The 15,817-nt window shown below is 38.0% G+C and overlaps 1 long non-coding RNA gene across 1 annotated transcript; it reads right to left on the minus strand.

The window, feature by feature from the left end:
• Positions 1-226: 226 nt before the first annotated feature.
• On the minus strand, positions 227-12,526 carry LOC112653768 (uncharacterized). The gene is made up of 3 exons (XR_004814216.2): positions 12,326-12,526; positions 10,378-10,531; positions 227-1,622 (listed from the first exon to the last, which is right to left on the minus strand). It is a non-coding gene; the product is annotated as an uncharacterized LOC112653768 (long non-coding RNA).
• Positions 12,527-15,817: the final 3,291 nt, after the last annotated feature.

Genomic DNA, 15,817 nt, shown 5'->3' on the forward strand with positions numbered 1-15,817 from the left:
ACATTCTGATTCCTGTTTCTACTTGGCTGTTGGGCAAAACAAATGCATAATTAAGAACTTCACCTTTGACAGTTTAGCTGTCCTTAATTTTTTTCTTTTAACACAAGTAGGAAATTTCCATTTTCATATAGTAATATCAAGATACCCTGCTCCATTGAATCAACCAGTAGGTTTTGAAAATAAGCATAACAGACCATATAAAAAATAAGAAAATCCACTTTTAGGGTTTTAGATTCATGCCGTTTAATTGTTCGTCTATTTCCATGATAAGGTGAGACTGGTCCTGTGTCACCGGAGGGACTGTATCCTGCTGTTTTTTTCCCATCCTCATTTACAATGATTATGTTATCAGGCTAGCCAGGCAAAAGGGTGGAGCAACTATAATTTCAAAGCAGGATTAGGTTGAAATAACGAGGTCACCAAGTTGTGGTTACCAAGGCAACGTCACATCTAAGAATATGGGATGCTTCTAGGAGATGAGGCAAAGCCTGGAGCCTTTTTTCCCCCTCTGCACAGAAATCGCTCACTTCCTAGATAAAAATTGCTTATTAATTGCTTGTGAACACATTTATTCTTTATTTTTAGGAACCAATTTTTAAAAAATAAGCTTGATTTAAAGTTTTTGTTTTTATTATTTTTTTAACCAATAATAAATCTCAGAATAGTCCATTGGACCATTGTTTTCCTCTCCTTTTTGGAATTCGTATTTACTTTCTTCTTTCTGTTTTTTTCCTTTCTTTCCCCCCTCCCCACGGCCCTCCCTCCTTTTCCCTTTTAATATTGCAGGGAAAAGACATGGAACAAAATGAGAAAATTGAAAGTTAGGTGCTCTGGTCAGATTTTGAGATTACAAAATTGTGACAGGTGATGAAAGCTGTAACCTACACCCAGAATACTCATCACCGCTCCCCCCTGCGCCCCCAATGCCCACCTGCCCATCGGAAGAATACTGAGCTCAAGCCAGAATAACCTTGGTCTTCATTGTCTCTTAAAATTTCAATCCACCTTTAAAATTGTGGGCTATGGCAGCAAAGCCAGGAAGAGGGAGAGGATCCAGCCGTCAGTATTTGTGATCAATATCAGCTATCAGTCTGAACAATTCCCACCAATTAACCTCTTTTTCCTCTGAATTCATTTCTGTCCTCTGAGTTTTCAGATAATGGCTTCAAGTTTCTTCATCTTATAAAAAGCAGGCTTATTTTAATATGGTCTCGTGTTTGTGAAGCACGAATTTTACTTAGGTCTTTTCCTAAAAGAACATTTCTGACCTAGTGCTGAATCACTGGACACGGCGCTGCGTGATTGGAACCGTCAGATTCCTTTGCGTTACAACATGAGTGCTCTTCAGGACATGTTAGCTGTTCACCTTTTGCCCTGCCTTTGCATAAGGAATATGAAGTGTGCTTGCAAACAGAACCGTGTTGGTGGGCCAACAGTTTCTTCCTCCTAGAAATCCATGTCAAAGGATTCTCATTGCCTTCATTTTGTCTTCAGGTTTGAGCCTGGGGTGATGAAAAGCTTATGGCTTCCAGAGTCTGCAGAATCTGGATCTGAAGCTCTGCTGTGTGACCATGGACAGGTAAAGTCCCCTCTCTGACTTCCTTCACAGGGCTCTGTGAAGACTGAATGAGATATGGAAACAGCTCTTAGCTCAATGTCTGACATGCAGTAGGACCCCCAAATAAACCTCATGTTTCAAAAATAATAAAGATGTATATGACATTAATCTCTGTCTTCCCAGTCTTGCTCACTCCCTATTCTTTCCCCAAACACCTTCAGGATAGTTCTAAAATGTAAATCCGAATTTTATCATTTTCTTGCTGCTCTGGGTTGAATAGGATCCTCCCCAAATTCATGTCCATATGGAATCTGTGAATGTGACCTTATTTGGAAATAGAGTCTTTGCAGATGTGATCAAGTTAAGATAAAGTCATTCTGAATCAGGATGGACTCTAAATCCAACATGACCAATGTCCTTATAATAAGAGGGACGTGGGCATTTGAACACAGGGATGCAGACACAAAGAGACACAAAGAGGAGAATGCCATGTGATAATAGAAGCAGAGATTGGAGTGACCTGTCTACCAGCCAAGAAACACCAAAGGTTGCTGGCAACCACTGGAAGTTAGGAAGAGGCCCAGATGGAACCTCCCCTGGAGCATTCAGAGGGAGCATGGCCCTGTGGACGCCTGGATTTCAGACTTCTGGTCTCCAGAACTACGAGAGAATACATTTCTGTTTTCTTAAGCCACTCAATTTGTGGTAATTGGTTAGGGCGGTCCTGGGAAACTAATGCAGTCACTTAAAATCTTGCTGTGCTTTTCCTTGTCATCAGAGTAAGGCTTAAGTCCCCAAGACCTGCTCCCCGATGGTCTCTGCAGCTGCACCCCTCCTGGCCCTTTCCTTTGACATTTCATCTGCTCTAGATGTCTTTCAATCTCTCCAAGCAGAGCTTTCGCTCATCCCCAAGCTGTGTCTTCCTAACGACCATCTGCCTATCTCTTCTTAGAACAGCCTTTCTCTCCCTGGTCACCTGTTTAACTTCTGCATATTTTAAAGGTATCAGCTTAAATGTGCCTTCCTTAGGGGTCTTCCCTGATCCTTAGATTGGTATAAGCCCCTCTAAGTGTTCCCCCAGAGCTCATCCACATTTCTCCAGTTATTTTGATTAAACATTGGTCTTTTCTGCTAGACCATGAATTCAGCGAGGTCAGGATCTGTCTTTGCCCTTGCTTACTGCTGGTTTCCTACCAATACCCTGGGATGGCCTGGCAGGGCACAGGCCTAGTTAGAAGGATGGAATGATTCAGTGAGTGAATGACTGAGTAAATGATTGCTTGGCATGTGATTGAAACTCTTAGTAATCTCTGGTGAGAGGTCGAAATCCTGCTGAGAGAGTTAGAGATAAATTAGCAGCTAATTGGCAATTTGAATTGATTACCATTAGTCAAAATTCATAGGATTTTGATTGTTTTCATGAAATATAGCCCCGAAGTTCCTCCTCCCCTCCATTTTATTGTCTACATTTCACTAAAAACTAATATATGTTCATGGTAAAAAATGAAAACATTTCAGTGAAAAAGTTTTTTCCATCTCAAAACCACATCCCACCTGCCTTCCCCAGAAGCAGCAATTATTATGAGTTCCTTATTATTATGAATAATCCAATAGAAATATTCTAAACATACAAAACACATAGTATATATAATGTTCTGCAGTTTGCCTTATTCACTTAAAATATATCTTAGAATTAATTGTGTATTGGCACATATAGTTATATCTCATTCTTTTTTTTATTGGCTGCAATTTATTTAACTACCCCCCTAACATTGAAGATTTATGTGGCTTCCTGTCTTTTGGTGTTATAAACAATACCACAATAAACCTTCTTATACACAAAATCTTTGTGAGGACATAACTGTAGGATATTATAAAGATGGCATTGTTATGCCCTTGAAAATATTATATGGTCAGACTCTAACCCAACCACAAATGTATTAGGCCAAGTGATCAATTGCAATAAAAGAATAATTTTGGTTAAAAAAACATTCTAGTATTAATAAAGTATAACTAGAAGGCTATTTAGTGAGCTATTTCAGGTTACTTTTTTGTTTGTTTGTTTTAGAGTTGCCGATTTCTTTTTCTAACTTGGGTCAACAGAGTAAAAAAAAATGGGTCCTTGACAAATTCTGAAATTATTGTTCTAATCTTTTTTTCTCTTCTTTCTTTTTTGCCTTTTTTTTTTTTTGCTTTTGTTAACCATATGGTTAATTTTGATATTGGCTAGATTTTTAATAACATATAGTAAAAAGGGAGATCAAAGTAGGTTAAAAAAAGAAATATAGGCTTAAAACAATTATGCATTTAAAAAACTAAACATAAGCAAAATCTTACTTGAATTTTAGAAAGTTTAGTTTTGAAAGAATTTAGTTAATCATTAGTGAATTTATTATGCTAGTTAGGAGTAGGTATATTAAGATCCTTTAAAAAACAAGATTTTAACAGAATTGGAAATTTCACACAATCAAGATTCTTGTAAAATACACACATGATTTTGAAGGCTTGAGATATTTATAAGTCAGGGGATGGGGACTTATGATCTAAAAAATCAAGACATATTGCAGCCTTCTTAGAAATACAGAGGGGGAAGTCCATATAAAAATAGCTAGTTTTAAGCACTAGAGTGCTAGGAATTTAATTCCACAGTCATTTATTAAGGACCCATGGTGTATGTAGTTTCAAAGAATATAAGAGAGATGATTTTTAATTGGAAGGAACTGGAATCTGTAAGCCAAGACAGTCATTTCTAAGGATGTTGCTGCTTTATTCTTTAGAATTTTCTATTGAAAAAGTGGGAGTATAGATTGCTAGAAATAATTTCACCTTAAATATGTGTTTAACCTTTTATCCAGTAATTTCAGTTTTGGAAATTTATTCTAAAAGAGACAATCGTGTGTGTGTGTGTGTGTGTGTGTAGAGAGAGAGAGAGACAGAGAGAGAGAGAGACAGAGAAAGCTAAAGGTTTGTTTTCAGGCATTTTTGTTTTGTTTTGTTTTGTTTTGTTTTTCAACCCAGATGTGAACAGGCTTTTCTTTGACCTTGTCCCTTGGAAACCAGGGTTAAATGGGAGATATTCTGACTGTCTGCCGCCTCCTTCCTGCTTCTTTTCACATAACTTCTTTTATTACATGTCAATCCAGACATGAAATCCAAGTCTTTTGTTAGTTCTGGGGGAAAGTTCTCAAAAATACATTATCTAAAAGCCAAGATTCCTGGGGACAGGTAGACTGCAAACTATGTTCTGTTCTCTAGGGTTTGTTTGGACACCTGTGATCAGGGTCTCTCTCATGGTCTGTCCCTGGTCAGTGCTTACCATTAAATCATTGCTCCTCCATTCACTCACATTGTTCTCTCTAGAGCAAGGACAAAATTCATTTCCCTGTTTCATAAGAGCAGTTAATTTCCTTTCTTTGAAGTTTTGGGGACTTGTTGCCATATATACTTCCTAGAATTTCAGTGTACCCCAAACTTTAAAAAATGTATTTATTTTTATTGAAGTATAATTGCCATTCAACATTATATTCGTTTTAGGCATACAACATAATGATTTGATATTTGTATTGGTAGTTTAAGGCAAATTTGGACTTTGGAATTTTGCCCTAAAAATAAGGGGAAGTCCTTGAACATTTTAAGCAGCAGGGTGACATGAGACTTGGATCTGAAAAGATCATTCTGGTTGCAGTGTAGAATGGACTCTTAGAGGCCAAGAGTAAATATAATGGAACCCATTAAAGAGTTATTGAAGTTGGTTTGGCAGGAGATGATGGTGGTTTAAGCCAAAGGTGATTTTACCCCTTAGGATACATTTTGCAGTGTATGGGGACATTTTTGTGTGAAATTAACTGTGATAATTTTCTTTTAATTAATGTTAGCATGATATGTCTTTCTGCGCCCTTTTACTTTTAACCTGTGTCTTTATATTTAAAATGGATTTCTTGTAGACAACATAAAGTTGGGTTTTTTAAACCAATCTTATAATCCCTGCCTTTTAATTGATATATTTAGACCATTCATGTTTAAAGTGAATATTGATATAGGTGGATTGATATCTACCATGTTTGACACTATTTTCTTTTTGCTGCATTTGTTCTAGAACTAGAAGCTCCAAGAGGACATAGATTATGTTTTTCACTCTCTGAATACTTGTCAAGCTTTCTAAACATTTCAGGAATTAAGTTATAAAGGCTGCAAATAAAATTTTCTAACAGATTGATATTTCCCACTCTCTACTGGGTGTCAGTATTTGACTTCCCTTTGGCATCTCAAACTCAATCTGTCCAAATCTGATTCTTCTTGATTAATGATGTCAATTTCCACCTAACTGTTCAAGATCAAAATCTTGACATCATCCCTTTCTTCTCTTCTTCTTTATTTTTCCTATTTAATTGGGCAATATGTCCCACAAAACCAGAAAGACACTTCTGATTTATTCCTGTTTCTTCATGCTGTTAATATTTCAAATCAGGCCAGCATCATCCCCTACTTGGAAAATTACAAAAGTTTCAGTAAATGTTTTTCCCTTTCTCTCATCCTCTGCCTAGGTCCTCAGCAATCCAGTCTCATTTTATTGTTCCCCTTATGTAAAATTTCCATAGGCTTTCCACTTCATCCCACAATAACTCTATACTTCTTAGCATGGTAAATAAGACCTCAGGAGCCTGTCCTCTTCTACTTTTCTGGTTTCATCTTTTATTTGCACTCACATACAGCTGTTCAGAGACATGGAATGCCCATTCTGCACTGCAATGTCTCAATGCTTCATGATGTTGTTTCTTTATGCCAGAAAGCCCTTGCCCTGCCTCTCCACTTCCTTCTAGTCATTCATAACCCAAGTCTAATGATACCTTTTCATGGAGCCTTCCATGACTTCTGTATCGGGGTTTGGATCCCTTTTTCATGTCACATAGCACTTTCCATTTATCTGATTATAGCACTCAGTATACTTAATTACTTGTTTCCAGATCTTCCTTCCCCATTAAGCTGCATGATGTCTTCTTATTCTTTTAGGAAAGCACTTATCCCAGTGCCTTTATGTAGATCTTAAATACAATTCCTTATTGGTGAGGGATTAAGACACTCTTGGTTTGATCTTATTGGTGAGAAGAAAGAAAGATGCTCACTCTGTGGATTTCCCTAGGTCTTTTTAGTCACTGGGCATATTTCAGGTCTCTCCTTTGCTCTCAGATGCAGAATCAGACTTGTGTCCCCCCCTCAACAAGCGTAAGACTTAAGAAAGGCTTGACTGGAGTGGTCCAGCTAGCTACACCCCCTAACATGACAGGGGTTTCAGGCAGCAATCAGAAATCTTTGTGTGCGGTTTCCATGCACTTGTAACTTTCTTTGGTATAAGAAGTAAGATGGTCACAAAGAGGAAATAATGTGTTTGGGCTCTTCCTGCCTCCCTAGTTTTTTACTTCTCTCTTAAATGAGGATTTCCTGTAGTTATTTGATCATATAATTCTTAGTAAAAAGCCCATTTTACATATAACGTATCTCAATATTTGCCGAGCATTGACTATGCATGGCTTGGATAATTTAGACATTAGACAGTATCTCAGTTGAAAAACACACACAAACACACACACACACATGCAAACACACACAGGCTAAAAGGTTATTTCATCTGGATGTGCCTAGTTTAGAATTTCTTGGGCTGTTAAGTGAGAACAATTCATCACCTAGACTGTTGGCTGAACTTCAGCATTGTTTCATTATAATTTTCCTTTCAAATCAGTTTACACATGAATATAATATGAACAATCCAATTTGAACTTTTATCCAAATTCCATTGCCCAAATCTGTAGTGTAGTTGTGGCTCAATGTTCTAGCCGAACTCCCCAGTCGGAGATTTAGTGGGAAATGTTGCCTTTGCCTCTCCTATATACATTACAGTCCCTTGCTTCTCTAATAAAATTGATTTTTCCTCAGGATGAATCTCTTCCTTGTAGTTACGCAGAATCTTGTTGATGAAACATGGAGTTATAAGGAAAAACACTATACATTCCATGTGGAAAAAAGTGCACTGAGTATGATTATTTTTAACCATGTGGAGTTTCATTAAGTATACAACTATTTTTTTTAATCAAATTTTAAGATAGAAAAGGTGCTGCACTTTGTGATTGAGTCTCCAAAAGCACACTGTCTGCTCTGGTAGTTATCTGTCCTAAAGGTAGCCAGTCCTCTGTCCTCTTTCCCCTTCTGCCATCACCTGCTCTCCCTTGTCCAGCTTTTCAAGCATTTGTGTCCCAGCTCAGACCCAGAAGCAGGGTTTGATCAAGTAGAAGAAATAAATGTAGAGACAAATATGTTCATCAAAGTGTCAGAAAGAGATACAGTATCAATAGCTTTTTAAAATATACCAGTAATATGCTATATAAGTATATATTCTTTACAGTTGTGTCTGTAGCAGGAAAACAAATTCTTATTTAGTAAGAAGATATTTTATTAGTTTGTCTACGCTGAATTAAAAAAAAAAACCCAGCAGTGTATCTGATGAAATGTAAAAATTTTACATTAATGGCTAGTCACTGGATACTTTAATTCCAAAGATAAGTGTAGACGCTTTCTTTATGAACTTTTGTGACATGACATTGTTATGTTATTGCAAAATAGATTAAAAACAGCACCTAATTTCTGTTCAGCCACAATTAGAGGTGAGGTTCCAGTCTGGTTCATTAATCTTTCAGATAAGAAATAAACTTGTTTTTCCTAAACTGTTAGGAGATTGATACTCTCACTTCTGTGGCGTTTTGTTTATTTGGCATGTAAACTGTCTGGGCTTGTGGGCATTGTACTTGATTTGTCACCTCAGGATAAGATAATTTGGGATCTTTCACATTTCCAAATTATGTCATGCCTAAGCAGTTGAACCAGCTGACAAATGAGATGTGCCTACAGTGTGGCTCCAGAGGGGGCACGCTGCAAGGGGGCTGATGGGTGTGAGCGGCATGTTGGTTTATTAACAGACACATTTGATTCCAGAGGTTAATGTTTTTGTGCACAAGACAGATTACACAGCACATCATCTGCATCCCAAAAGGAGACATGGAGCTACGGAGGGGTAGGTTGGGCCACCATCAGCTTGGTCTCTGAGCTATTGTAGCTGCAAGATTCCTTCATGAGAAGTGGCATGGTCATGATTCTTGGAAGGCCATGCTCCTTATTTTCTGCAGTTGGACTCTTTCTAACAGTTATGGCTTTTTTCATTCTTCTGTCACTTGGGCAAGTCTAACATTTTTGTTGTTTTTGGGAACCCTGGAGGCCCGTGAAACCTGTTGCATGGTCACTAATCCAACATTAAGTCATGTCATGTGTCAGTCTATGAGCAATTATATGTCAGATAATAATAGTAAAAAAAAAAACTGACATTCATTGAGTGATTGACTTATGCCAGACACTGTTCCAAAGCTTCTCATGAATTAACTTATTTCATCCTCATGGTAAAGTATAAATGAGGAAACTGAAGCATAGAATAACTTGCCCAAGGTCATTACTTGAGAGGGAACCTCAACAAATGTCCTTTCAACTTCAATAAACATATCTGCAGAATGGCACGGGGTGTTGTCATTACTCCGAGTTATGGCAACATGGCACTCACCCAGGTAGGGATAACCTCATTCAGGGGTCATTTGGATTGCTTCACTTATTCTCCTGGACCCTAGAGCCTGGCATTCAACATGCTCACCTGTTGAGAGAGTCTCTTTTGACCACACAAGAAATGGTTCCTTTGATCAATAGCAGAAAGGAGTCTACTCTGAATCAAAGTTTTGATACCAGTGGTTGAGAAGTCTTCATCTCTTTCTCTGCAGTGGCTCCAAACATCCTCACTCACTGGGATTCTATAGTTCTGGGTTCCTCTGATAGTTACTCTACAGATTTTTGTGATGAGACAATAATGACATCCCTTCCCTTCCCCTTTCCCCCTCTCCTTCTCCTCCTTGGCCTCTTCCTCTTCTTTCTTCTTGTTTTTCAGGATACTTTCTGTTAAAGGGCCAATCACCTCGGAATTAGGTTCCTGGACCCAATTTCCACATGTGAATGTGCATAGGGGGCCTTCCCACACAATATCAAGCACTTCTTCAACACTGGCAGAGTGTCCTACAACTCAACTCAATTCTGATATTATCCACCCAGAGATAGCATCAGATTCCACATGTTAAGGGTTCAGTCCTCTAAGACTGCCTCCAGCCCTTTACCAATTTCAGATGCCAATTGTAAGTCCAGGTTCTTACTTCTGCTTCTGACCAACGTGCTACAGATTAGAGCTTCCCGTGACTTCCTTTTTGGATTCAAACACTTGTTGCAAGCCCAGGTTGTTAACTCTCCTTCTGTTGACTGTCTATAAATCAGAAGTTCCTATGACCCATTACTCAGGTTCAATTAATTTGCTAGAGAAGCTCACAGGACTCACTGAAACATTTTACTTACTAAATCACTGGTTTAGGGGATTCCTGTGTGGCTCAGCAGTTTAACGCCTGCCTTCAGACCAAGGTGTGATCCTGGAGTCCTGAGATCAAGTCCCGTATCAGGCTCCCTGCATGGAGCCTTCTTCTTCCTCTGCCTGTGTCTCTGCCTCTCTCTCTGTGTCTCTCATGAATAAAGTAAAATCTTAAAAATAAATAAATCACTGGTTTATTATAGAATGATATAATGCAGTAAATAGATGAAAGGGATGCATAAGGCAGGATATGGGGAAAGGCTGTGAAGCTTCTATGTCTTCTCTGAATATACTATTCTCCTCACATCTCCATGTCTTCCCAACATGGAAGCTCTATGGACCTCTTGGGGTTTTATTGGTGGCTTTGTTACATACTTACCAATGATTAAATCAGTGGCCGTTGGCAATTGATTCAACCTCTGGGCCATCTCCAGTAGAGGTCAGGGGTGAGTGGTGGGGGGCAACACTGAAGTTCCAATCCTCTAATCACAGGGTTGGCTCCCCTGGAAACCATGGTGAGGTCCAAAAGTCACCTTATTAATACAACAAGAGACATTTTTAGGAAGCCTTAGGAAATTCCTAGGGCTTTGGGAGCTGTGAAGCTGTGGAACTGTGGACAAAGGCTAAATATATATGAGAAATATATTTTGGCCATCTGAATGGCAATGTATATTTTTCTTATAAACCACAACGTTGCAGCCTTTGAGCATTGTCTTGTGGGTTCTACCATTCACTTGGTCCATGCTTTTTCTGGTAAAGCCAGAAGTCCACCAACACTTTTCTTGAGGAAAGATGGTGCCAACTTGATTACTCTCTGAAAAGATTCCTGCCTGCCCCCAAGTTACAGAATCTGTGATACATTCTCTGTTATAGAGAAACATCTCACTGTCCCTATTTGTCTCCCCTCTTCCCTCAGGTTATCTTCAGCAGCCCTAATGTTTTGCTATTAACCATTTTCTGTCTGCACTGTGTGGGCGGCTCCATAGGAGTGCAAAGCTACTGCGGTTTCTTGATTCTGAGGTGGCTGTTCCTCCCATATTTTAACATCTCTGAAATTGCGAGGAATCTTCCAATTAAAAGCACATAAGCTTTAAACAGTGGCATTTTTTTTCTTAGAGATACATAAAATAGTAGTCTATCATAATTGATGGACATTTAGATTCACAATATTATGAAACACAATATTATGTATTTGAGGACCAAGGGAAAAGCTCTTTTCTAATAAATATTTGTCAAATGCCTGCTAGATGCCAAACCTTTGCCAATTATTGGGGATATAAACATGAAGAAGGCATGGCTCCTATGCTGAAGAACTGCACAACTTCAAATTTGGTAAAAGTTTTAAGAAGTGATGACTGGGATGCATTAATACATCCAAAGGGGTTTGTGAAGTTTAAAACAATTGATCAGTATAAAGGCATTATTATGATTTCCTGAGTTTTATCATATTAAAAAAATGCCTTCAGACTTATAGTCAGGACTATCAATCTTGAAGGCTGTCAGTGTGCTTCCTTGAAGGAATATTTTCTGACAGGAATCTGACAGAAGTCAATGTGTCCTCAGAGCTTTTACTCTTAGAGTTTCTCTCAGCCTAATGAGGAATCCTTTATCTTAATTAGGTTTAAATATATCTTCTTGTGACCCTAATCAACCTCTAGTGGAGAGCTGTGAATTTCTTAGACTATTTTTTGGTCCTCTTTTGATTGGCTTTTTTTTAACAACTTCTTTAAAAAATGAGTAAGTGGTAAGGTATAAGAAAGAGAAACTTGCATGGAATGTGCTTTGAGTTAGCCATTCTCTTCAGTGTCCTAAGTCCTTGTTACTCTTGAGTGTGGTCCATGGACCAGCAGCAGCACCATCACTAGGGAGCTTTTTAGAAATGCTGCATCTCAGGACCTACAGAATCAGAAGCTGCATTTTAACAAGAATCTCAAAGTAATATGCATACACATTTAAGTTTGAAAATCACAACCCTACATCAATATCATGTTTAATTTAAACAGCTGACTGATGAAGAAGGTTTTGCTACTCCAGTTTTGGACTGTGAAGAAACAGATGCTTGGAAAGCTTAAGCAACTTGTTTAACATACAAGGTTGAAAAGTAGAGGAGGCAGGATTCATTTTCTAGGTTTTTCTGATCTACGTTATACCTTTCTACACTGATTTTTCTGTGTTCTCAAATGTCGATAAACAGCAAATGAAATACCATTTTTACCTTTTTATATGTTTTGTACACACCTAAACATGAAAGAGAGCTTATAAAAATTAAAAAATCAAATAGTAAAAGTAAGCGCTTGTATCATGATTATTGCCTCAAAACACCATACCTCATGTGCTGAAGGGTCCAGAGGGCTCAGGATTATTCCAGAAATGGAGATTTCCATTATTCCAGTAATGGAGATGAAGAATGTCAGTCAAGTGGACAAGACCTAGTTATGACTGTGATTGTCAAAACAAGCTATGCTTAGAGGTTTGAATTTATGTTCTGCCCCTGCAATTGTGGGAAGTGATACGGAGGATGGAAAGGCCCATATGGGAAGAAGGAGGAGGCCAGGAAGAGGGACATTCCCTTGTTGGCTGGCTGGCTGGTGAGTGTACTGGGAGTGTTTTAATAGAGGAGGGAAGGGCATTCTCAGGTTAGCTCTGTGGGCATTCAGTGATTTTCCTTGAGTAAATCCCCTGTGCTAGCTAGTTCTTTTGTAACCATCACAGGCAACAGTGTGGACAAATACTCTTATCCCCATTTTGTAGACAAAGACAAGATTTGCTTGAGACATATGAAGCCATGTCTAGATGAACATTGGGATCCTGATTTAGGTGCTTGTTTCAATAGACTCATGTTTCACTAACTTCAAACATTTGTATTCAATATTCACAATTTTTGCCATAGCTGCACAGTATGTTACTTACTGAATATTTTTCTTTAAATCAACTCCTTTAAGCTTAGCCTCAACTAAGTACTAATATCTGTGGATATGCTTATTACATATATTTAAAAAACATATTTAAAAAAGTATATAGTTGACTTAGTTTGCATGAGTAAATCATCATTCATATACCTGGACAGTAGCACACCTTAGGAAACTTGTCCTAATGCCACATGGACATTTTTTTAGACCTTATATTTAGAAATAAATTAAACAGAAAAGTTGCCAGAATAGTACAGAAATTTCTATATATCCTTCACCATACGCAGCATTACAACATTTATTTTATCATTGTCTCTCTCAAAATTAGGAAACTTAGTACAATATTATTTGTTATTAAATCTAAGGTCTTAATTCTACTTTTACCTGTTCTACTGAAAATTCTTCATGTGGCCTTGTTTGGTGGAATTCACACCAATTTTAGTTTGATGTTTCCTTGTGATTTGATTTAGGATACGCATTTTTGGCAGGAATGCCACAGCAATGATGCTGTGTCCCTCTTAATGCAGCAGTTTATTTTCAGCTACCGTCCCTCACCTAGAAGAATGAAGGCTCCTTAGAGAAGTGTCTGATTCTAGGGCTGGACCGGGAAGATCCCGACAAGCCTGAAACACATTGTTGCCTAGAAAGTAAGGACATGCTTAAAAGGTTTCAGGAGCCAGCTTGGAGGGCTACCTCCAGTCAAATATGGGATGAAATATTAAAAGCCAATGATTGTAATGAATTGGTTACCTATTGAATAAAGTCAGTATCAATAATCAATGGGAAAATTCTTCCTTACAGTAAAATCCCAATAAATAAATGTAGAAAGGACAAGGAAGAAATAATATATCCCAACTCATAGATATAGAAGAAAGAAGCAATATATGCCAACCGATAAAAAAATAGAAAATCATCATTTTGCAACCATGATAGTGATCACTATTTCAGGCAAGGCTCATCCACATGGAGGTAAACCACGGGGTCAAAGTTTAATGAAGGTCATGTACTTACACACTCTCTAAGTATCTCCCCACGTTGTCTTTTGTAACCAAATATGTTTTTATTAGCACATTAAAATGTGCTAGCTAAAAATGAACATTTCAGGCTTGCCACGCCACACTCATCAAATCAGAATGCCTGGGATTAGATCCCAAGAATCAGCTTTTTAATAAGCACGATTAAATGTCATAACCACTGACTTAGTGCTTCCAATCTCCGAATTGATAGGAACTCAACTCCTGTCCTCTTACTCTGTCCTGGGTGGCTGGAAGGGTGATGACAGGTATCAGAATCACCAATTTCATTTCCTCTTGATTCTGATTTTGATCTGATCATTTCAGACCAGAGTGAAATGCTCTTTATTGACTGGGAGCCCTTGTGTTTGCTGCAAAGCATCTTCTTTTTTTTTTTTTTTTTTTTTTGCCAATCAAGGAACAAAGAATTCATGTCACTAAACATACAGTGTTCTACTTGTTATCCATGTGGTTTTAATTAAGTTTTAACCAATTCCCTTTATCTTGTCATAGTTATTATGACCCTCCAAGTTATGTCACATTAATATGTGAAAACAGCCTCCTGGCATGTCTGGCCAAAGAACAAAGCCATTATGACCTGTCTTACTAAATTAAAATGGGGAGACCAGTCAACTTGCATTTTGTTGCCTTCTTTGATAATTTATGTTAAAGGTGAGCAAAGGTTCAAAGGAGACAACACATTGCAGCCTGTCATCCCCACTACATATACAGCAAATAAAAGTATTACAGACTTTAAAAATGTACATACATCACAAGAGAAATGAAAAACAAGGTAGTGTATGTCAAGGAAGCAATTGGTAGCAATCAATTTGATCTGTTGCAACTCAAATTTTCAGATTTATAAAAGTCTCTATAATGACCATATTTTCCCCTAATATCAAGTTGGCACATATTATTAGACAAAGAATTTTTTTTCCGATTCATGAATTTGCTTAAGAGAAAGATTTGCAAAGGTACACAAATGAAATCCCATTTGTCTGATTGCTATTTATTGGAAAAAGTGAAATGGAAACTCACCTGGGAAAATTTGGGAATAGAGTCACTGCAGGTAGAAACTACATTTTGGGTAAAACAAGACAAGGTAGGTTGCAAAGGATAGTACATGTTCCTGCTGCTACTGAAAACAGATGCTGACTACTCTGGGTGTGTTTAATGCAAGCACTTTTGAAGCCTCTTGCTGTGCAAACTCTCAAGTTACTGCACAGGACAGGACTGCTAAGCCTCATTAAATCCTTTTGCTGATAGATATTTTGGCACTTACTCACCAAGTGGCCTGTGTGTGCAGTTTAAGAGATCCTTATTTTTTAAAATACAATTCTCATTGATTAATCTTTATATATAGCTATCATTTCTTGAGCACCTGCCATAGGCCATGCACCATGCTGAGTTCTATTCCCCGCGCTAATTTAATTCAAATAGTAAGCCTAGAAGGTAAGCATTACTGTCCCTATACATGATGAAGGTACTGAGCTCACAGACTTTAAGTAACTTGCTTGTCAGTAATCGAATCAGATTTGAACCTGGGTCTCTGACTTCCAAACCTATAGTACCTAGCTCATTCCAATTCACTCACAAGACCCTTGCAAGAGTGATGAGTTCTAGGCATGCTGTCAACCTCTCTGTTCTGGGTTCTCTCTAGTTTGCTTTTTCACCCTATAAGCAGGACTTTATATTCTGGTGCCTGGCCAAGGTCAGTCACAATTCCTTCCTGTTATGTCCCCATGGCTCATTTACTTTCTTTATCATAACAAAGACACATCACCCCATTTTGTTCTACACGTTCAGTGTTTCTATTCACCACTTGATTGTAAGCTCCATGAGGGCAGGAGCTATGTCTCTGTTGGTCACAACTATATCTAGTGTATCTCAGGGCACA

Source organism: Canis lupus, chromosome 3, assembly GCF_003254725.2.
Source record: "Canis lupus dingo isolate Sandy chromosome 3, ASM325472v2, whole genome shotgun sequence".
Classification (NCBI taxonomy): Eukaryota; Metazoa; Chordata; class Mammalia; order Carnivora; family Canidae; genus Canis; species Canis lupus.